Raw genomic sequence first — 22,693 nt, forward strand, 5'->3', positions numbered from 1 at the left:
TAGACATATATGGATGCATATTCATATGTAATTGTTTACATACAAAAACAAATACATATACACAGACATACACAAACACATGCAAGTACATAGAAATACAAGGATACCTCATACAGTCCTCCTTTTCAATCACTGACAAGGCCACAGGAACTATATGTGTGTCAGAAATATTATTTGAACAAAGGAAAGGCCAATCCCTTACCTTTCTCATAATTCATGAAGGCTACAATATTTCGTTTGGCCGCAATAATGTAACGTTTTTCACCTGGTAGAATTAATTGATGCAGACAGGAGAGAGAAATCAAAATGGAAATAGAGAAAGAATGGAGAAGAGAAAAGAGAAAAAGATTCAATAGTTTTCTAAAGCATAACAGCAATTAAAATGTGTTTCTATGCTCTTTGATATTGTGGGATGAATTTTCTCACATCTGTCCTCAGTCATCCTGGAAATGGCACCAGATTTTTAAAGAACATGAGATATTTTAATTCTTAATGGAGAGTACATGCCTCCTATTGGGAATCAAGAGTTATGAAGATAGGCATTACTAAAGGACCACCCACCTTCCTCAAGTATCATGTCGATATTATTCACTTTTTCCTCTGCCTTGGAGATCTATTTCTGTGTCACTGAGGAACAATAACATTTGTTTTGGAAAAGCATGTATACATTTTTGAATATTACTTTTTCATAAGCATTAGATGACTGGACTTTACATAAATGATGTTACACTTTTAAAAGAGGGGAGTTGTTCCACAAATAAGAATATTGTCCTCCTATTTACATTGTTGACAATTCTGTGTATGTTTTCATTATTGTATTCAGTACATAACTCAAAGCCAAGGGCCCACTTAAGTTCACATTAAAACAAAATGTTTCTAGAGAAATTTCATGAAATAACAATGCTATGGCAAAATAATTTTTAATGAGTTACTGATACCTGTGCTTTTTACATACACCTTCTATAGAACACCATATTACCCAGCTATCCCACTACAGGAAAAGAAATCAGCATATGAAAGAATCATCCATACACCCATGTTTGCAGCACCTCAACACACAATATCCAAGATGTGAAATCAACCCAGATGTTCATCAACTGATGACTTTACAAAGAAATTGTGGTATATATACACAATGGAATAGTATTTAGTCCTTAAAAAAGAAATTTGTAAACTGCAAAAAATGGATGTGAGTAGGCACCATTATGCTTAGTATAAAAAGCCAGTGCTCAAAATAGAAATATCAGGTTTTCAAGATTTAGGGTAACTAATATAAGGAGTACAGAAACCTGGAATATATAACGAGCAAAATTGAAATTTTGAGATTTGATTATTGTTTATAGCCTTTGTCTATACTCTTGAGGAACAATGATTTTTCTATTTACTACTTGTTGAATCTTTTTGAGTGTAGGGTTAAGCTTGTGATTATAATGTAAATTGAAAATATATCATTGTAAAAAAGAAAAAAAGGATTTTGGAGGGTAAGAGTGAGGTAAGCAGGTTGGGGTGGGAAATATCATTGTGCTTAAAATTGTACATATGAAATATATTAATTTTTTCCCTTAAACAAAAATAATAAAAATAAATAATAAAGAAATTTTGTAAAAAGAAATCCTTGTTGTATAGCTAAAAATATGGTATGTTTATGACTTAAGTAAGGCAAATGTGTTAGATAAATCTTGCTTCTAAGGCTTACAAATGACTACTACCTAAAGACTGAAACATCAATTTTCAAAGCTAGTATATTTCAGTGGGCAGGAATCCAGTGATTATCCATAGAATATTTCGGCACAAAGGAACGTAAGGTGCAAATGAGAGATGAATACTCTAAGAAGAGAAGAGAATAAAGGGTGATAAAGAACACATGATAATCTTAGAGATGGCCAGAGTCATGGAGAACAGTAATTGCAATCTGACACTGCATGCGTAAGCACACGTCATTCAGGTTGCTTGTTTTTCCAAATCATTCCAAATTGTTTCTAATCATAGTCCATACTACATGTCTCTTTGTTTAGGGTTAAAAGTCCCCCCAGTGATGTAAACAGTTGCATCGATTATTGTTTCCCTTTACAAAGCTCTTTCAGTTTTTGTCATCTCTTCTGGAAATATTCCTAGAAGTATTAAGAACTATTTTTTTAAAGATTTATTTAGCTACTTAAAAGTCAGAGTTACACAGAGAGAAGGAGATGTAGAGAGAAAGAGAGTGGTCATCCATCCTCCGGTTCACTCCCCAATTGGCTGCAACTGCTGGAGCTGTGCCGATCCAAAACCAGGAGCCAGGAGCTTCTTCCAGGTCTCCCACGCATGTGCAGGGGCCCAAGGACTTGGGCCATCTTCTATTGCTTTCCCAGGCCACAGCAGAGAGCTGGATAGGAAGTGGAGCAGCCGGGACACCAACCCATGCCCATATGGGATTCCAGCACCGCAGGCGGCAGCTTTACCCGCTATGCCACAGTACCAGCCCAAGAACGATATTTTTAGACATTTGTTTATTTATTTAAAAGGTGGAGTTACAGAGAGACAGAGCCAGAGGTGGAGAGAAGAAGTCTTCCATGCACAGTTCATTCCCCAAATGGCTGCAACAGCAAGCGCTGGGCCACATACAAGCCAGGAGCCAAGAGCTTCATTCTGGTCTCCCACATGGGAACATGACCCCAGGCATTTGGGCCATTTTCTGCTGCTTTCCTAAGCACAACAGCCGGGAGCTGGATCAGAAATGGAGCAGCCAAGACTTGAACCAGTGCCCGTAAGGGATACTGGCATGGCAGACAGCAATATAACCCTCTATACCAAAAGTGCTGCCCCCCAAGCACTGTTTTTATACTGTTCTATACTTCATCCATGCTTACTGCAATTTCCTGGAACTGAGATCCCACAAGAAGAAGTATTACTTGCCATTCTGATTGTGATTGTGCCACTGCCCTGTGAAGCAGCAGAGCTTCCTTCTACATGTTCATGGATGCTCCAAGAGATGACTCCAATGTATGAGAGCATTCCTTGTAGGATTCCATTCCAGTCCCAATCCCATTTGACCTTCTCTATTACCATGGGTCTTTTTGACAACTGTGCTTCTAGCTTATTCTCCTTTGAGCACATTGTTTATAATTGCTTTCCTTTGTCAGGGCTTATTTTGTTTAGAGGAGTATGTGTGAGGCACTATTTAAAATTTCATTAACCTACACAAATTTCATGTATTTCCTATATGAAGATTTAGGAACAGAGTGATACTTCACACCCTACCCTCCCTCGCACCTGACCTCCAACACCTCTTCTCCTCCCTTTCCTATTCCCATCCTCAATGTTTACAAAAATCAATTTCCAGTTTACACCATACTTATAAGGTTAACTCTACACTAAGTAAGGAGTCCAACAAGTAGTATGAAAAAAAAAAAAAAAACACTGTTCCTACAATAAAGAAAAGGGTTATAAACAACCATTGAATCTCATAATGTCCATTTCACTACCATACATTACATTTTAGGTACTGTATTAGTAACCCCAGATCAGGGAAAATATATGATATCTGTCTTTTTAGGACTGGCTTATTTCACTAAGTATAATGGTTTACAGTTTGCATCCATTTTGTTGCAAAAGAGAGGATTTCAGTTTTTACAGCTGAGTAGTACTCCATAGTATATATGTGTGTGTGTGTGTAAATATATATATATATATAAATTTCATTTATCAACTTATCAGATGTTAGACAACATTTGGGTTGTGTTCATATCCTAGCTATTGTGAGTTGAGCTGCTATGTTCATGAGGGTACAATAACTCTTTTTTTTTTTTTTTTTGACAGGCAGAGTGGACAGTGAGACAGAGAGAAAGGTCTTCCTTTGCCGTTGGTTCACCCTCCAATGGCCGCCGCGGCCGGCGCGCTGCGCCCGGCGCACCTCGCTGATCCGATGGCAGGAGCCAGGAGCCAGGTGCTCTTTCCTGGTCTCCCATGGGGTGCAGGGCCCAAGCACTTGGGCCATCCTCCACTGCACTCCCTGGACACAGCAGAGAGCTGGCCTGGAAGAGGGGCAACCGGGACAGAATCCGGCGCCCCGACCAGGACTAGAACCCGGTGTGCCGGCGCCGCTAGGCGGAGGATTAGCCTAGTGAGCCGTGGCGCCGGCCGGTACAATAACTCTTTAATATTCTGATTCCATTTGGATGATTTCCCAGGAGTGTGATGGCTAAGGTATCTCCATATTGTCTTCCATGTGCCTACACCAGTTTACATTCCAATGAACAGTGATTTAGTGTACTGTTTTCTCCACATATTTGGCAACATTTGTTGTTTGTTGATTTCTGTATGTAAACCATTCTAACCGGGGTGAGGTGAAACCTCATTGTGATTTTGGTTTGTATTTCCCTGATGGCTAGTGATCCTGAACATTTTCTAAAATGTCTGTTGGCCATTTGAATTTTCTTTCTTGAAAATTTCCTATTGAGTCCTTTGCCTATTTCTTAACTAGATTGTTTGGTTTTTGTTGACAGATTTCTTGAGCTCTTTACAGTTTCTTTTATCACTTGCATAGTTTGCAAACATTTTCTCCTATTCTGTTGATTGCCACTTTCCTGTTTCTTCTGCAGTGCAGAAGCTTCTCAGTTTGATGTAACCCCATTTGTCAATTTGGGTTTGATTGCCTGTGCTTCTTGTATCGTGTGAATTTGTTAAGTCAACAACAGGAGTCACTGTGCACTTATTCCTCATGTAGGATCTTTGTCCTTAGTGTGCTGTACATTGAGATTTAATGCTATAACTAGTACTCAAACAGTATTTTTCACTTTATGTTTCTGTGTGGGAGCAAACTGTTGAAATCTTTACTTAATGTATGCTAAAGTGATCTTCTGTATATAAAGAGAAACGAAAATGAATCTTGATGTGAATGAAGGGGGAGAGGGAGTGGGAAAGGGGAGGGTTGCGGGTGGGAGGGACATTATGGGGGGGAAGCCATTGTAATCCATAAGCTGTACTTTGGAAATTTATATTCATTAAATAAAAGTTTAAAAAAAAAGACTCAAAAATAAATAAATACACTAATATTAAAGTGGATAATATAGTTAAACTCAGAATATTTTAATTATGTAAGGTGATGGGTAAAGTTTTAACTTTAGCATAAAATTTAGCACAGAAACCTATTACAATAAATACAATAATATGTAATTGGATAAACAATATAAAAGGATGTATATTGTTACATAAGTGACAGCAAATGTAGTGAGGGGAAGAGGCATGAAAGTGTTTTTAAAAAGATGACTGAAATAAAAACAGAATTGGAAGATTAGCCATTAGCCATTACAATGGATAATATAGTACTATAAGATACTATAGTGAAAAAAAGCATGCCAACAAATTGTATAACAAGAAGAAATGGATAAATTCCTAGATACATGTGACCTTTCCAGATTTAATTGTGTGAAGTGGAAATGTAAATAATGAGTAACAAAATTGAATCAGTATTTCAACAGGCTTTCACAAAACAAAAATTCAACTAAAAATCTTAGGAAACAATGCTAATTTTCTCAAGGTCTTCAAAAAAATTAAACTGGAAGGAATATCCCCACACAAATATCTAGATATTGGCATTACCCTAATAATTAAGTTACACATAGGAATTACAAAGAAAGTAAAATGTGTACCAATATACCTGTTTAAGATAGATGTAAAAATCCTTGAAAAATACTAGTAAGCCAGATTCATTTTTGTCTCAAAGAGATCATAATCATAATCATATGAAAATTATTTTTGAGTTGTCAGAGTTTTCAATATTAATTAATCCACTGGATACATCTCATTAAATGATGAATAATGGAACAATATGACTAACTTGATAGATGCAAAACATGTTTGACAAAATTCAGTACCCATGCCTGATAAAATCTTTCACTGAAGTAATTATAGAAAGAATAAGCTTTAACAACAATAAAGGTTATAAATGGTAAATTAACAACTGACATTATTCTCAATTGTGAATGGAGAAAATCTTTTTTAAGATGAGATAAAAGACAAGGATGGTCACTTTCACAACCTCTATTCAACATTACTTGAAATCCTAGCCAGAATAAAGAGGTAACAAAAGGGGAATAAAAGTCATCCAAATTGGAAAGCAAGAAGTAAAGACACCAGTATGAGCAGATACCATCTTATATAGAGCAAATTCTGAAACTGCGCAAAAATCAAAAGTATTAGAATCAATAAATGAATTCAGTAACATCTCACGATTCAAAATAAACTACTACATTAAGTCATGTTTCCAAACACTATCAAAAATCATGGGAAGAAACTGAGGAAATAATCCCATTTACAATACTATAAAAATACTAAGGAATACATTTAAAGCAGGGGCTGAATGCTATGAATGAAATTCTATAACAGATTTAAGAAATAATTTGAAAAGGACAGAAACATTCATGCTATTAAATGAATCATATTATTCAAATAGACATATTGCTTAAAGCAATCTATAGATTCAATGTAATTCTTGTATCCATATGATTTTTCACAGAATTGAAAAAATATATATTGCCAGATTTTGTATTGACCCACAAAAGACACAAAATAATAATAGTGGTTTAGAGTAATTAGAACACAGTTGGAGGCATTCCACTATCTGTTTTCAAAGTACACTACAAAGCTATAGTAATCAGAAAGGTATGATACTGGTATAATAACAGAACTATTGACCAATGGATCAGACTCAAGTGACTCTTTTACAGCCAATTCAGTTTTAATAAATGTGTCAAAGATAAACAATGCGGAAAGGATAAGAATTCTTGGAAAAACGGAATATCTACATTCAAAAGCATGAAACTGGAGATTTATCTCACACCATAGATACAAAATTCAACTGGATTTAAGATATGATACCACGAAACTACTAGGGAAAAAAGAGAAAAGCTTCTTGACGTGGTCTGAACACGAATTTTATATTACAAGTAAATTTTATATTACAAGTAACAAAGGTAAGAATAGACATTAAACTAAAAGTCTTGGATTTTAGTTGTGATTACATCAAGCCAAGAAGCTTCTGCACAAAAAAGGAAACAAACAACAGCACAAAGTGAGACTTTTGAATGGGAAAGTACTACAAAATGTGTACCTAAAAATGGTTATTTCCCTGAATATATAATAAAGTCATATATCTCAATAGGAGGAAAGCAACCAACATACACAAAAATAGGTCAATGAGGGAAATAGACATTTCTGTAAAGAAGACATACAAATACATGATCACAGAATAACTGAAAAAATTCTGAAAGTCAATAAAATACAAATCAGACTTACTAAGTTACATCACTCCACGCCTTTAAAAGGACAGTCACCAAGATAAAAGACAATGTTGACAAGAAAGTGTAGAAAAGAAAACATTGTAAATACAAAATTGTAAAAATACAAAGAGTATGATTACTTTAAATGTTAAAAGTAATATTTTGATATGATGACAGAATAATCTCGTTTTTTAGTATATATCTACCACAGCACTAATCAACAGCCAAGATATGGAATCAACCTAGGTGTGCATTTAGTAATAGATAAATGAAGAAGAAATTGTTACACATATAGATTAATATGAATAGTCATCTATATGAACATTATATTATTCCTAAATCCAAATAGGAAATCCTTTAATTTACAAAGGCATGGATAAATCTGAATGCAGGATCAAAAGGGCTAAGAACAGAAAGGCAAATACAATCTTAATTATATATGAAAAGAAAAAAAAATAAATTCTTAAAAGCAGAGAATAGAATGGTAGTTGGCAGGGTAGGAAATGTGAAGATTTGGTCAAACTTTTGGTAATTACATATGAACAAATTCTGTAGACTCAATATATGGCATTGTAACTATTGTGAAACATGTATTTTAAACTTGAAATCTGCTAAAAATTAGAACTTAAACATTCTCAACACAATAAAAGGTAATTCTGTGAGGTGATATATGTTATCAATCAGTTTGCATGTGATAAACAATTCAGTGTGAAGATATATCAAAACATCAGGCTGTGTTGCATGAAAATATAAAATTTTATTTGCTAAATACACCTCAATAATTTGAGGGAAAAACAAAAGAAGAAAAAAGTAAATCTCAAAGAAGTGGAAGGTACTTAAGGTAAACAAGAAACACGGGAAATACTTGTACACATTTAGAAAATTCTACAAAGAGAAAGGATCTTCCAAAAAAGTAAATGAGTTCATGTTCAAAGAAATACTGTCTTATGACATTTGGTAATCTTGAAAAGAGTTCTTTTTTTTAGGAATTTGAATATAGAAAATGTGATCATTAATTGTCTGAATAATTGCAGCTTTAAGCTCAGGCTAAGTCAGATCATGAAGCAAGCCACCTACATAAAATGTAAATAGAAGGCAAAAAATGGGAACAAAAATTGGGGTATAACTGTTTTGAAAAATAATGAACTCATTTTTAATTGAATTATGTGAATCCTACCAATAGAAATGTCTGTTTTTTGTCATACAAAAATCTTACTCTCAAAAGAGCATCAGTCAGTTCATATTGAATTGTTTAAAGGTGGTATAGATATGGCAATAATTATTTGGTGAAAATGATTAGAATATTCTCAAGGAAGCTGTGGAGGTAGATGCTAGACTTCTATGTGTTGACCTGTAACTATTATATTTGAAGTGTCCAATACCTGTACCTCTATCTCCTACCCACCTTTTATTCCAACCACTCCTCTTCTTCATACCTCTTTTTCTCCTCTTTCTCTTATACCTACATCCAATACATCCTTTCCTTTTGCCATTTGTCCTTCTTCTCCATCTTCTGCCTTTTTCCAAAACTTGTGACAAAGAAAGTAAAGAAAGGACATATGAAAAGTAAAAATAAATAAACAAATAAAAGATTCTATGTTGATTTATTACAAGTAAATAAGAACATGGAAACTTAAAAACATGGTGTATAAAAAACTAACAAAATTGGAAAGTGAAGTTAAAATAAATGTTATCAAAGCTGTGAAACAAAACACAAAGTCAGTTATGCTACACTGAGAGTGAGACCCTAAGACAGTACATTTTTCTTCCGTATTTTGAGTATTTATACCTCAATATACTTCCCTCCAATCAGAAACTCACATTCCAAATGTCGTTGGGTGTAGGCTGCCCCTGTGCTCTGGCTGCTTCAGAGAATTCTAGAACAGAGAATGGAGAAAAGCTTTAGAGACATAGTCTACCTCTAAAACGAGATATCTTGTGAAAATTACATGGAAAAAACAAAGGAACAAGAATCCTAAATATGTAGAACATAAACACAGTACAACAGCACTCTGGCCTCAGAATCAATCCTTAAGGCATTCACATCTGGTTAAAAAGCCCATGAGAGTTTCTCAGGCATAGAAAGCCAAGACACTGTGGCAAAAAATGACCTAAATGGTAGATCTCAGTGGGTGAGATCCCAGTGGAAAGAACAGGTCATCAAAGACGGAAATATCTTTCTCTGAAGGAAGGAGAGAACTTCCACATTGATTTTGGCCTTATCTAAATAAGGTCAGATTTTGTGAACTCAAGGGGCTTCCATAGCCTTGGCAGCTCATGACAAGAGCTTCAGTAATTGCTGACATCATAAATCAGAGTGTCAATTGTCAAATCAACAACGGGAGTCACTGTGCATTTACTCACCATGTAGGATCTCTGTCCTTAACGTGTTGTACTATGGGAAGTAATGGTAAAACTAGTACTCAAACAGTACTTTATACTTTGTGTATCTGCATGGGTGCAAACTGTTGAAATCTTTACTCAGCATATACTAAGTTGATCTTCTGTATATAAAGATAATTAAAAATGAATCCTAATGAACAATGGGATAGCAGAGGGAATAGGAGATGGGATGGTTTACGAGTGGAAGGGTGATTGTGGAGGGGGGGAATTGTTATAATCCAAAGTTGTACTTTCGAACTTTATATTTATTAAATAAAAATTTTCTAAAAAAAAAAAAAGACATGATAAATTTACTGCAGTAGATATCGCCAATGTCCCATCCCTGATCCCCTTGTCATTTTGGATGCTTTGTTCACTGAAATATGCAATTCTCTTTTTCTTTTCTTGGAGGGATTGGGGAAAGTATTTATTGGAAATGCAGTTATACACACACACACAAACACACACACAGAGAAAGAGAGAGAGAGAGAGAGAGAGAGAGAGAGAGAGCTTTTCCACCCCCTACTTCAATCCCGAAAAGCCTTCAGTGGCTGGGCTGGGACAAGCAGACGCCAGGAGCCTAGAGTCCCTTATGTGTCTGAAACTCCTCTGAAGAAAGTCAGTGGTAAAAAGACATCTGTGCTATTATTACTATTTGTTGGAAATCTTGATTTTCCAAATGAATCCTTACTGAAGAGAAAAGAATCTAAGATCCTGGGCAACGATGTTTCAGGAAAATCGTGTTCATATTGGACAGGGAGATTCTTATGAACAAAAGCTCATTGCTTTTACTCAAGAGAGAGAAACCTATGAGTTACGATTATATTGATACTGACTCCTCGATCCCAACACCTAAAAAATTCTGGCCCTGCTCTGTTCTAAAACACATTCTGTGATTTTTCTTCTGAGTGCCAACGAGGCCACTCCCACCTGTCTTTGGCCCCTGACACTTGGCAAGTGTGGGGATTGTTGCGTCTGATCAGCGCACTCACAAAGCACTCCCATTGTACTGGCCAAGTACTTGATTGGTCCTCAGGTTTTCCGCCCTTCTCCGGGAAAATGGCAGCTTCTTCCGCACTGCGCAAGGCACCACCTCACCACTGCCAGGGTCCCTCTGCTTCCCCGTGGGTTCTCGGGATTCTCCTGCTGACCCTGGTGTTCCTGCCATCTACCTCCTCTAACACCTGTGGTGAGCCACCAAGATTTCAAAGTATGAGGCCCAAGGGTGACATTAAATCGTCCTATAATGTGGGGGAGCGAGTGGAATATGAGTGTAGGCTAGGATACAGTCACCGGCCGTCTCTGCCCAAATTTATTACTTGTCAAGAGAATCAACAATGGTCACAGATCTCAAATGATACTTGCTATAAAAAATCATGTCCACGTCAAGCTGAACCCCCAAATAGTCAAGTTAACGTCGTAAATGGAAGCTATGAATACGGGAACCAGATTGAATATGTGTGTAATGAGGGTTATCACTTAATTGGTGAACGTATTCTGTATTGCCAAGTCAGTGATACAGGTATGCAATGGAGTGGCAGTCCTCCACGATGTGAAAAGATTATGTGTACACCACCTCCAGACATACCAAATGGAGCACACTCCGGAGCTGGCAGTGATGCATTTGAATATCGAGCAGCTGTAACTTACACGTGCAATCGGGCGTCTGGACCAGATGAATTTTCACTTATTGGAGAGAGTCAGCTGTATTGTGTTGGGCATGGCAAATGGAGTAGTGACCCTCCTCAGTGTAAAGTGGTCAAATGCCCAATCCCAACAGTCACAAATGGAAGGCAGGTGTCAGGATTTGGGACAAAATTTTACTATAAAGCAAATGTTATGTTTGAGTGCAACCAGGGATTTTACCTTCACGGCAGCGCGATAGTTACCTGTGCTGAGAATAGTACTTGGCAACCCCCTATTCCATCATGTCTTGAAAGACAACCGCCTTCCACTACAAAAGCTCCTTCAGTGTCAACGCCTTCAAATTCAGATCCTTCAGGGCCAAATGGTCCATCTTTGAGTCCTACAGTGTCAATTCCTCCAAATGCAAGTCCTTCAGGGTCAGTTCCTTCCAGGGCTAAACCTCAAATGTCTAGTGTCTTACAGTATACCTGTCCCTTGGAAGAACCACTTGACCTCTGGGATATACTTGGATGCATCATTGCTTCGATTATTACTTTGATTGAATTGTAATTGTTTTTGCCTTTTTAAATATTTCCAAAACAAGACAAAGAGAAAACAAGTTAGAGTGGAGTATACCACTTACACTAATAAATCAAACCCTCCTGAAGATGAAACAATGATTTCAGCAATTAGTCTGCTATTTTATCTTTTGAACTTTATTAAATCCTCAAATCTGAAATAATCTCTACTTTTACTGTCATGAGTGAAACTATTAAGCCATAATGTTAACATTTTAATATGATTTGAATAAGACCATCATTTTTGGATACTTCTTTGAAATGTGTATGAATTTGAGTATGAACATATATTCTATTTTCTCTTAAGTGATATTTGCATTGTTGGGGCAAGTCAATAGTCATCCAGAGTGATATTAAGTTGAGGGAATAATTTCTTATATTAAATTTGAGAATTTAGAGGAACTAAGTTCAAAGTAAAGTTACATTTCATTGGTAAAGGAAGTGATTCTGAAATATGTTTCATTAAATAATTAGTGTCAGTTATGAAAATGCATTGTTTCACCTACTTTGACATGTATCTTACATAATGTTCATTGTACAAAGCTTTAAAACATACACATATATACATTTCCACGCAAATGCAGATGCTTATGTTTACATAGAAAAGCATACGCAAACAGGCTTACACACACACATCCAAGGACAAATACAAGGATATATCAAAAGGCCATGAGAAATGAAATTAACAGATGTTTACTTTCAAATTAAAAGAAAAATGTCAAAAATATTTGAAATCCATGCATGTGGTAAATTCTCAAAAAGTTCTTTAAAATGTATATTCAAAAATGTACATGGATTTTACTTTTAAAGCTTATGTATTTGCCTTTGAATTGTATTTTCTGTGAACCTGTACTAAGGGACTTTTTGGAGGTATATTGTCACCGTGGTTTTCTCTCCTTTATAAGAATCTCAATATCCCCCATCAATGGATATAAAATTTCCCTGAAGTAAGGACTATCACCTATCTTAATACCTGAATTAAATCAAAAAGTTTAGGCACTCATTTGCTACTAAAATGAGAGGAGGGGGCAGAGAAAATGCAGACGAGAAGGAAAAGAAATTTACAATAAAGAGAACTAAGGGGTGTAGGATGGGTATAGCCACTGTTTGGGACCATAGGGGTGCTGATTCATGTCCCAAATGCTTCACTTCTGATTCAGCTCTCTGTTAATGTGCCTGTGGAAGCAGCGGAAGATGGCCCTAGTGCTTGGGCTTCATCACCCACATGGGAGACCTGGAAGAAGCTCATGGTTCCTGGATTTACCAGCCCAGCCTGGCTGTGGCATACATATGCAAAGTGAATCAGCAGATGGAACATCTCTCTCTCTGTCAGTAATCTCCATTTATAATAAGCAAATATTTAAAAGAAAGAGTAAGAGAAATCAAATACTCCAAATACAAATCGGGAATTATCCTCTCTGTGAACACTTAAAATGTATTTTAAATGACTAATATAAAGAGGTTATGTAGGGATACCATAAAAGCCATCACTTTTAGCTAATGAAGTAAACAATATAAAATATAGGATAATCATAATTACATAAATAACAGCCTGGAAATAAAAGAAAAAAAAGATAATTGTCTAACTATCTTTGGGTTATAAAAATATAATTCAATTATTGAAATTTCAGATTTTTTTGAAATTTTTAAAATGCATTTGAGAGGCAGAGACACAGGCCTAAATAGACACAGAGATCAAGCTCCTATCTGCCCTTTCATTCCTCAAATACCTAAAATGGACAAGACACCAAAGAGGGAAGCTGAGAACTCAGTGCAGGTCTCCCGAGTAGGTGTTAGGAACACATCACCACTGCCTTCTCAGGTCTTCATTAGCAGGAAGCAGGAGGCAGGAGGCAGGAGCAAGAGCATGATAGTGAACCAAGGCACTCTGGTACCAGAGGCAGTTTGTCGTAACGAGCTTCAAACAACTATGCCAAATACCTGCCCCCAATTGTTAACTTTTAAATAAAGTATATAAGACACGTATGTTACATAAATGTGCACATCTACACACTGGGGGGTGTGTATGTATGTGTGATGAGCAAAGGTACATGTGAAACTTGGTTTTACAAAAGGTAAAACCTGGTAATTGATGCCTTTTTGTATCCCATCCTGGGTCCACACCTTATTCCACAGTGCACTGTTGAGCCCTATTCCTCGTCTTCTTTTCCGTTATTACTGTTCCTAGATCCAGGTTTCTCAGTCACTAACAAATTCACTAAGAAAAATATAATCATGTTGTGATCATATAAGTAATACAAATGAGATCTTTCAATTTCTTGCCTTTTCTCCCCATTATGAAGCCCTAACAAATTAAACCAGGTAGGTCAAGAGCTATGTTTAAAGATTATGCTTATGTGTTTCCCTATTTCTAAACTAGAGATGGGAAGGCAAGAATTAGTAACAATGATGGGCTCTCTTACAAGCAACATGATCAAATACATCCAAATCTGTGGTCAACCTGCTTCTTTCTTTTGCCCTGGAGTGGGATAGAGTTTGAGAAGTTTTGGGGAAATTTCTTTTCCTCTAAAATCAAGAACAATTGGTGTCACTCTGGGTATTATCTGACAACCAAAGCTCTAGAGGATTTTTGGATGTGCTGTACTCATTTTACGTACTCTATAGCAAGTACAAGAGGTAAATCCCAGAAGAACTCAGCCCAAGCATCAAGAGGAAGCTCTAGCTATCACTGATGAACACACAGTTCTCTTTCCAATTACAGAAAAGACCACTATATGGTCTCCATATGTGTGTCAGGCACATTATCTGAACAACAGAAAGGCCAATCTCTTACCTTTCTTATAATTCAGGTAGGCTATAACATTTTGGTTACCACAAATTGTAATATCTTTCACCTGGTAATATTAATTGTAGCAGACAAGAGAAAGAAAGCAAAAGGGAAGGAGAGAAAAAGAAAAAAGAGAGAAAAACATTCTCAGTCTGTAAATTCAATAGTTTTCCAAAACATAACAGCAAGTAAAGCATATTTTTTTTGCTATTTGTTGTTGTGGAATGATTTTTTCTTACATCTGTCATCAGACATCCTGGAATTGGTATAAGGTTTTTAAAGAACATGGACTATGTTACTTCTTGGTGGACAGTACATTCCTCCGATGAGTGCTCAGAGTTATGAACATAGGCATTAGTAATGGTACATCCACCTTCCTCAAGTATCATGTCTGAATCGCTCATAGTTTCCTCTACATTGGAGATCAAGTTCCATAACACTAAGAACCAGTAACATCTGTTTTTGCAAAGCGTGTCTTCACTTTTAAATATTGCTTTTTCATGAACTTTACAATACAGGTCTTTATATAAGTGATGTCATACTTTTCAATGAAGGAAGCTGTTCCACAATAAAGAGCACTGTCCTCCAATTTACATTGTTGAATAAATTCTTGTATATTTTATTATATTTTATGTACACATAACTCAAAACCAAGGGCCCATTTGAAGTTCACATTAAGACAAACTTGTTTAATAGGTATTATTTATTTAAATAATAATGCCATTGAAAAATATTTTATGAATTACAGGTAGCTGTGCTTTCTATATATAGCTTTTATGGAACACACATTCCACGCCTGAGAATTTACCCACAGGAAATGAAATTAGCATCTTTATACCCATGTTTGCAGCTGCTCAACTCCAGATAACTAAGTAAGGAAACCAACCTAGATATCCATCAACTGATGAGTGGATAAAGAAACTGTGATACATATACACATTGGAAGAATATTCAGTCTTTAAAAAAAGAAATCTTTCTTTTGCAACAAAATGGATGCATGTAGACACCATTATGCTTAGTGTAATAAGCCAGTTGCAAAAGGACAAATATCGTATGCTTTTCTGATTTAGGGTAACTAATGTACAGAGTGCTAAAAATGTATTGCATATAAGCAAAATTGACATTTTGAGATTTTGATTTTGGCTTATAGCCCTTGTCTATACTCCTGAGGAACAATGGTTTTTCTAATTACTACTTGAAATCTTTATATAGTAGAGGGTTGTTTGTGTTTATAATGTAAATTGAAAATACATCATTGTAAAAAAAAATTTAAAAATAAGAAATGAGGGGCTGTGCTGGGGCGTGGTAGGGTAAAGCTCTGGTCTGCCGTGCCAACATCGCATATGGGCACGAGTTCAAGTCCCAGCTGCTCCACTACCAATCTAGCCCTCTGTTGTGGCCTGGGAAAGCAGTGGAAGTTGGCCCAAGTCCTTGGGCCCCTGCACCCCTGTGGGAGACCCAGAAGAATCTCCTGGCTCCTTGCTTCTGATCACTGCAGCCATTTGGGAAGTAAAAGAGCAGGTGGAAGACCTGTCTCTCTCTGCCTCTGCTGCTCTGTAACTATTTCTTAAAGATAAATAAATAAATCTTTAAAAATAAAAAAGAAGAAATGAAGGAGGGTGGAGGGTGACAGTGAAGAAAGGAGGGTGGGGAGAGAAGTATCATTACTCTCCTAAAACTGTATATATGAAATTCATGAAATCAATTCCCTAAACAATAAAATACAATAAAAATATAAAATCTACAAAAGAAATTCTATTTACATATAAAAATATGAAATATTTGTGAATTAAATAAGACAAATTTGTGAGATAAATCTTACTTATAATGCTTACAAAATGATTACTACCTAAAGACTGAAACATCAGTTTTCAAAGTGGATATATTTCAGTGGACAGGAATCCACTGAGGACACACAGAATATTTTGGCACAGAGGAAGTAATGATTCAAATGAGAGATAGATACTGTAAGAAGGAAAGAGAATAAAGTCAAGGAAGGAGCACATGGTAAGATTAGATATGCTCAGAGTCATGGACAACAGGAATGACAATCCAATGGCATATACCTAAGCACACATCTCATTCTGGGTGCTTTCCCAAATAGCACTAACTTGTTTCTAATCATAGCCTTTATTACATTTCTTTAGGGTTACAAGTCCCCTATGAGTATGAACATTACACTTGCACCCAGTTTGTTTCCCTTTGCCAATCTATTTCAGTCTTTTAGTCATCTCTTCTGGAAATGATCCTGCCAGTTCTAAATATTATTTTAAAAACAGATTATTTATTTATTTGAAAAGGTGAGTTACAGAGAGAGGCAAAGGCAGAGAGAGAAAATCTTCCGTTCACTGGTTCACTTTCCAAATGGCCTCAACAACCAGGGCTGGGCAAGGCCGAAGCCAGGAACCTGGAGCTTCATCCAGATCTACCAAGTGGGTAGGGGCCCAAACACTTCTGGCATCTCCTGCTGCTTCCACAGCAGCATTAGCAGAGAGCTGGATGAAAAATGGAGCAGCCAGTACTCACACCAGTGCATGGGAAGTTGGAGCTGCAGGCAGTAGCTTAACGTGCTATGCCACAGCTCTGGCCACCTAACCACTATTATTACACTGATGCATACTTCATCCATTTGACTGCAATTTCCTGGTATTGAGATCCCCCAAAATTGCGATTGTGACTGTGCACTCCCCTGTGAAGAGGCAGAGCTTCCTTCTACACAGTCATGGATGATCCAACAGATGACTCAAAATTCATGATAGCATTCCTTGTAGGATTTCATTCCAGCTTCAATTCCATTTGATCTTTTCTATTACCAGGGGTCATTTTGACAATTGTACTTCTAGCTTATTCTTTTCCTCTGAGCTCCTTATTCATAATTACTTTCCTGAGATAGATGTACCATCCCCTACCATACAGAATTAATCTTTGTGTTCTTTTTCCCAAATTTCATCTCTCATGGGTGTAAAAAATATGAAATTTTTCTTTGTAATTGTCAGTGTTTGTTTTGTTTAGAGGAGTATGCATGAATCACTTCTTTTATGTTGAATTTTGATATAGAGTTAAAAATATTGATTGACTAAATTATATCATGTGCAAGAAGATATAACCTTCATTCCCCACTTTATAATTGTCATTAATCCTACATTCTTATTATTAATACCTGCTTTCAAGAATAATATGTGTATTTAATAATATCTATATATGAAAACAATGTGGGAAATTGTTAGAAATTATTAAAACTTAATTTAAAAAGAATCCAAATGAAGCATAAGTAAACTGGTATTACAGAGGAGAATATAGTTAAGCTTCAAATATTCCAATACTGTAAAGTAATGAATAAGTTTTAACTATCATAAAATTTAAAAAGACAAAGGTATTACAATAGCTACAATAATATGTAAATGGGCAAACAATATAAAAGGATGTAAATTGTGGCATAAATAACAATGAATATAGGGAGAAGTAGTGAAATTGTTTATCAAAATATAATTGTAATAAAATCAGAAATAGAAAATAGCCATTATAACAGAAAACACAGGATTATAAAAGACTACAATGAAAAATAGCATGCCAATAAATTAGATAGCAAAGAAGATTTGAATATACTCCTAGATATTAATTCCAACATTTAATCATGAGAAGTCTAAATTTTAAGCAGACCAGTAATGAGTAAGATCAAATAAATACTTAAACAGTCTCTAAGAAAATAAAATCCCAGGGATCACTTCAGCTATCCTATTCAGCTACACTAAACCATTTCTTAAAGGTATGCGGGGATTGATAAATCTGGAGACACCTCTAAAGAAAGCCAATGCATCGCTGCTAACTTTTGTAGGCTGATTCTCAGTGTAAGACACGTAGTTTCCCAAAGGGTCCTTGATGAGACTCCTAGCCCCTAAAGGACAGGCTACTTATTAAAACATGGATTATTGCCCACTCATCGTTCCCCATCTCATTTTTCCTATTCATTTGGTCATCCTTGGATCTTTCAAATGACTCCTTGCTCATGAATAAAATCCTAAAATTCTGGGCATCAGTGTTTCTGAAAACTTAGGTAAATATTGGGCACAGAGACTTTCATGAACAAAAGCTTATTGCTTTTCCTCGAGACCAAAAGCTATCAGTTAGGATTACATTGATACTGACCCCTGAGACCCACCATGTGAAACATGCTGGCTGGGTGCTCCTCTAAAAACTTTTTGATATTTCTATACTGTGTTCCAAGGAGGCCACACCCACCTGTCCTTTGACCCTTGACACTTTGAGAACGTGGGGATTGTTGCGTCTGATCAGTGCACTCACAAAGTACTCCCAAGCTTGATTGGCGCTGAGGTTTTCCGCTCTTCTCCGGGAAAATGGCAGCTTCTTCCGCACTGCGCAAGGCACCACCTCACCACTGCCAGAGTCCCTCTGCTTCCCCGTGGGTTCTCTGGATTCTCCTGCTGACCCTGGTGTTCCTGCCATCTACCTCCTCTAACACCTGTGGTGAGCCACCAACATTTGAAAATATGAGTCCCGCGGGTGACATGAAATCCTCCTATAATGTGGGGGAGCGAGTGGAATATGAGTGTAATCCAGGATACAGTCACCAGTCGTCTTTGCCCAAAAGTGTTACTTGTCAAGTGAATCAACAATGGTCACAGATTTCGAATGATACTTGCTATAAAAAATCATGTCCACGTCAAGCGGAACCCTCAAATAGTCGCGTTAACGTCGTAAATGGAAGCTATGAATACGGGAGCCAGATTGAATATGTTTGTAATGTGGGTTATCACTTAATTGGTGAACGTATTCTGTATTGCCAACTCAGTAATTCAGATGTGCAATGGAGTGGCAGTCCTCCAAAATGTGAAAAGATTACGTGTGCATCACCTCCACAAATACCAAATGCAGAATACAGCGGAGTTGGAACTGATTCATTTGAATATAATGCAGTTGTAATTTATACGTGCATTCCAGGGTCTGGACCAGATGAATTTTCACTTATTGGAGAGAGTGAGCTGTATTGTATTGGGCCTGGAAAATGGAGTAGTGACCCTCCTAAGTGTAAAGTGGTCAAATGCCCAATCCCAACAGTCACAAATGGAAGGCTGGTATCAGGATCTGCTACAAAGTATGGCTACAATAAAACAGTTCAGTTGGAATGCAACCCAGGGCTTTACCTTCATGGCAGCAATTTGAGTACCTGTGGTGAGAATAGTACTTGGCAACCTCCTATTCCATCTTGTCTTAAGGAACCACCATCTCCCACAAAATCTCCACCAAATTTGCGTCCTTCCGTGTCGATGCCTTCAGGGCCGGCTCCTTCCAGTGCAAGACCCTTAATCTCTAGGATCTTTCAATATACAAGTCTCTTTGAAGGACCATTTGATCTTAGAGATATACTTGGATGGATCGTTGCTTTGATTATTACTATGTTGGGATTGTCGTAAATGGTGTCTGCCTGTGCACGTATTTCCAAAGCAAGATCAAAGAAAATGCGAGTTACTGAGGATTACGCCATTTATACCAATCAAGTCCACCTGCATAGAAAACGGAATGACTGCACAGCTAGTCCACCACTTCATCGTTTGAACTCTATTAAAATCCTCCAATCTTCAATAGTTATTCTCTATTTTTTATTGTTATGAGTGAAATTGTTATGTCATAATGTTAACATTTTAATGTGACTTTAATGTGGCCACCATTCTTGGATAAATCTTTAAAATATGTATGAAGTTGTGTATGAACACATTGCCTCTATTCTCATAAATGACATTTGCATTGTTAGGGCAAGTCAACAACCATCCAGAATGATATTAACTTGAAGGATTGTTTTCTTTTCTAAAATTTGCAATTTACAGAATTGTAGTTCAAAATGAAATTGCATTTCATTGGTAAAGAAAGTGATTTTGAAATATGATTTGTTGATAAATGAGTGCTAATTATGAAAATGCATCATGTCACCAATTTGATAGGCATTTTACCTAATATTCATGGTACGGTGTTTTTTTAAATACACATATACATACACTTGCATATACATGAACACGTTAATGGTTACATACAAATATATATAAACACATACACAAACAGGCATATACATATGCATACAAGTACATATAAATACAAGGATACATCACACAGTACTCCTTTCCAATCATATAGGAGACCACAGGCACCATATGTGTGTCAGAAACACCTGAAAAAATGAAATGTCAATCCCTTAACTTCCTTATAACTCATGTGAGCTATAACATTGCTATTGGCCACAATAACACAATATTTTTCACTTAGTAGAATTAATTGAAGCAAACAGGACAAAGGAAGCAAAATGGAAAGAAAAAGAATGGAGAAAAGAGGAAAGATAAAAAAAAATCAGCATATAAGTCAGCATTTTTCCAAAGCATTACAGCAACTAATGTATATTTTTTATGCTGTTTGTTTCTGTGGGATGAATTTTCTCACATCTGTCCTCAGACGTCCTGGAAACGACATTGGATTTTTAAAGAACATGGGATATTTTACTTCTTGATGAAGAGTGCAGTCTTCCTAGTGGGACTGAAGCATTATGAACATACGCATTAATAATGCACATCCACCTTCCTCTAGTGTCATGTCCACATTGGTCACATTTTCCTCTGCCTGGGAGATCTATTTCTGTACCCCTAAGGATGTGCGACATGTGTTTTTGCAAAGCTGCTCTATGTTTTTGCTAATTATTTCTTTTTAAACCTTAGGTGACAGGACTTTGCATAAATGATGTCACAATGTTAAAAGTATGAAACTGTTCCAAAATAATATGTCTTCCAATTTGCAATGTTCAGCTATTCTTTATATATTTTCATTACTTTTACTGTACAAATATCTCAACGCCAAGGGCCTAGTTAAAGTTATCATTAAGTTATAATTGTTTTTTAGGAAATAATTAAATAACAATGCTATGGCAAAAATTACTTTATGAGTTATTTGTAGCATATTCATATGTATATGTATATGGATCAGCATAAGAAAGAGTCACCTGTGCACCCCTATTTACAGCACCTCAACACACAAAGGCTAAGATGTGGAATCAACACAGATGTCCATAAACTGATGGTTAGATAAAGAAATTGTGGTTTGTATACACAATGAAATATCATGTAATTAAAAAATAAAATATTTCTTTTGCAATGAAACAATGCAAATGGAGACAATTATGCTTCATGTAATAAACCAGTCCCATAAAGACAAATATCATATGTTTTCTTGACTTGGGGTAATTAATATAAAGAATGCAAAATATGTAATGTGAATGAGATGTGTTTTTTTTTTTTCCTATTTACTACCAGCTGAATTCTCTATTTATTGTAGGGCTAAGCTTGTGATTGTAAAGCAACTTGAAAATATGTCATTATAAAATAGAAAATAGGAATTGAAAGAGAATAAAAGGTGGGAGTTAAGGAAGGAGGACGGAGTGGGAAGTGAAACTATGCTCTTAAAACTGTACATATGAATAGATGACATTTGTTCTCTATATAGAAACAAAGTACAATAAAGTACGTAATACAAAAATTTAAAAAAAGAATTCTAATCACAGAACCAAAAATGTAAAACCTTTGTAGATTATAGTATGGCAACTGTGTCGGATAATGCTTGCTTCAAATGCTTACAAAATGATTACTACCTAAACACTGAAACATCAATTTTCTTTTTTTTTTTTTTTTTTTTTTTTTTTGACAGGCAGAGTGGACAGTGAGTGAGAGAGACAGAGAAAAAGGTCTTCCTTTGCCGTTGGTTCACCCTCCAATGGCTGCCACGGCTGGCGCACTGCGGCTGGCGCACTGCGCTGATCAAGCCAGGAGCCAGGTGCTTTTCCTGGTCTCCCATGGGGTGCAGGGTGCAACACTTGGGCCATCCTCCACTGCACTCCCTGGCCACAGCAGAGAGCTGGCCTGGAAGAGGGGCAACCGGGACAGAATCCGGCGCCCGGACCGGGACTAGAACCCGGTGTGCAGGCGCCGCTAGGCGGAGGATTAGCCTAGTGAGCCGCGGCGCCGGCCCGAAACATCAATTTTCAAAGCTAATATATATCAGTGGCC

General features: G+C 36.5%; 2 pseudogenes; both read left to right on the top strand.

Annotated features, from left to right (window-relative positions):
* The first annotated feature begins 10,700 nt into the window (after positions 1 to 10,700).
* On the top strand, positions 10,701 to 11,837 carry LOC138843123 (membrane cofactor protein pseudogene; annotated as a pseudogene).
* Positions 11,838 to 18,988: 7,151 nt separating this feature from the next.
* LOC138849858 (membrane cofactor protein pseudogene) lies at positions 18,989 to 20,065 on the top strand (annotated as a pseudogene).
* Positions 20,066 to 22,693: the final 2,628 nt, after the last annotated feature.

This window comes from Oryctolagus cuniculus, chromosome 5, assembly GCF_051225735.1.
Source record: "Oryctolagus cuniculus isolate XC-2025 breed Fujian yellow rabbit chromosome 5, ASM5122573v1, whole genome shotgun sequence".
NCBI lineage: Eukaryota > Metazoa > Chordata > Mammalia > Lagomorpha > Leporidae > Oryctolagus > Oryctolagus cuniculus.